This window comes from Amphimedon queenslandica, unplaced genomic scaffold (assembly GCF_000090795.2).
Source record: "Amphimedon queenslandica unplaced genomic scaffold, v1.1 AMPQUscaffold_11644, whole genome shotgun sequence".
NCBI classification, from domain to species: Eukaryota; Metazoa; Porifera; class Demospongiae; order Haplosclerida; family Niphatidae; genus Amphimedon; species Amphimedon queenslandica.
This window is the reverse complement of record NW_003548114.1, coordinates 3,002-5,114: the sequence shown is the minus strand read 5'-3', so window position 1 is coordinate 5,114 and position 2,113 is coordinate 3,002. Positions and strand designations below refer to the sequence as shown.

The 2,113-nt window shown below is 30.9% G+C and overlaps 2 long non-coding RNA genes across 2 annotated transcripts; one reads left to right on the top strand and one right to left on the bottom strand.

Moving 5' to 3' along the window:
• The first annotated feature begins 324 nt into the window (after positions 1–324).
• On the top strand, positions 325–853 carry LOC109589091 (uncharacterized). The gene is made up of 2 exons (XR_002188514.1): positions 325–497; positions 622–853. It is a non-coding gene; the product is annotated as an uncharacterized LOC109589091 (long non-coding RNA).
• Positions 854–1,566: 713 nt separating this feature from the next.
• LOC109589093 (uncharacterized) lies at positions 1,567–1,765 on the bottom strand. The gene is made up of 2 exons (XR_002188519.1): positions 1,726–1,765; positions 1,567–1,680 (listed from the first exon to the last, which is right to left on the bottom strand). It is a non-coding gene; the product is annotated as an uncharacterized LOC109589093 (long non-coding RNA).
• Between the last annotated feature and the right edge of the window lie 348 nt (positions 1,766–2,113).

Genomic DNA, 2,113 nt, shown 5'->3' with positions numbered 1-2,113 from the left:
AAATTTATAACTTTATCTGATGTATATACATGTACTTATGTTGCGTAGAAAGTTTGAACTGATTCCAATCAAAATTGAAATGTTAAAAAATTTTAAAAGTTGCTCAAAATATAAGCCAAACGCCCTGCCCTGTACTATAGTACAGAGTCAAACAGGCCAATTTTTGCAAGGAGAGAGTTTGCCATTTTTATGATTTTTAATACACATACTGTACATGTACTCATACCTATACTGCATATAAAGTTTCAGCTCATTTATATTTTGTCTAATACATGTATTAATTTTTAAGCCATTTTGATTATGTTTAAAATATGCAAACAGGTAGCTAATTTAGGTTTTTTTCATTGCAGATTAAGCAAAGAAGAGAAGCGATTGATGAAGGAAGAAGAAAAGAGACAAAGAGAGTTGAAGAAACTAGAGCAGCAGAAAGAAAGAGAGAGAAAGAAGAAAGAGGAACTGAAAACAAAAATAGACAAAAATCAATGAAGCATTTCAAAGTAAATTAATTCATGTACATTTATTACTAATTTCACTTTACAATTTTTTTCCATTTCCTTATAAACTCCTTTTTATTTTATTTTTATTTTCTTCTTTTCTCTCCCCTCTCTCTCTCTTTCACAGGATTATAAATTACCTGATATCATCAAACCGTTGTTTGGTGTAGAGGCAACAGAGGATCGCAAAGGAAACAAAGATCATTTGACAGTTACTAAAGGAGAGAAACTATCAGTTTTACAAATTGCTCATCCTAAGCAAGATTGATTTATGACTTATTGATGGGATTTCTTTTGTTCGTTTGTATTAGATTTTTATTTCTTTACTAATAATTTAAAAGTTTTTGATACTAGATAAATTTTGTGAAAAAATTTTGTTGCATCATAGTAATATCAATGGCATTCATTACTATGATCAAAGTAATAATTACCATTAAGGCACTAGGTTTAAGTGAACCAGTGTGATATGAGTGGTCAATCCATACATGGTCAGATAAAAATTGGTCCCACTGTACCAGACTACCAGTGTACCCTGTACTGCCCTCTTGTCAACAACAATCTATACAACAATGGCTAAAAACCTCTCAAGCTATCTTGATTACATTATGAGTTTCAGTCTTGGCTAATAGACAATAAACAGATTGAAATCATCCTACTAGCTTTTAAAGGACTATTTACAAGAGATGATGATTATTATGGAGGTGCGCAGGTGTTTTATGAAATGGCATTCATTATTATCTATGATCAAATAATGACTCCCATTAAGGCGTTAAGTTGATTTGGTTGGTCGGATAAAATTGGTCCCTTGGTCCACCCTCTAGTCTTCACTCTTGTGAACTTGTATAATGACTAGTTACCTCAATTACAGGCACAGTTATCTGGATTTTTCAGGTTTTGAAATGAAATATGGTCTGGATTTGAATCTTAGCTAGAAGACAATAAACAGATTAAAGCAAATTCAGTGATAAAAGATCCAATTTTGATCGGAGTCAGCTCAAAATTTTATGCAACTCAAGTGAAAAAAGGAAGTGCTCAAAACTATTATATACAAGAATTTGAACACCACATAGTATGAAAGATATCTAATGTTATCAAGGAATTTCTATTTCAAATCATTTAATATTTATTATGACACAATTAAAGGTTATATATAAAGTTAATCTGAAGTCTTGGGGCCTTGGAATCACTAAATAATAAGGTAAAATTTTTAAAAGTAAAAAAACTAACTTACGATTCTGTTTTAGTTGACTTTATTTTTTGAAGAATCTAAAAATAGAGTTGATCATTACAAGCCATTAAATGCGTACTGTATATCCTTGAAATTAATCGTATTATTATGTAGACAATATTGATAATTCTTAATAACTTAGTGCAGAATTAACGACTTTCTAATAGCTGAAATTTCATTCATCAAGAACAGTGTGACACATGTGCAGCTAATGAGTCAACAAGTCTTAACTCTTTCAATATTAGTTACTTTAATTACCTTCCTTGCCCCAAATAACGCACTCTCCTAATTATTACACCTCTACATGGCTTCCACAATAAAAACTTTCTATTGAGTGCACCTCCTGGTCAAGATAATTATTTTTGAGAGGTGCATTGTAATCCGAAAGTCC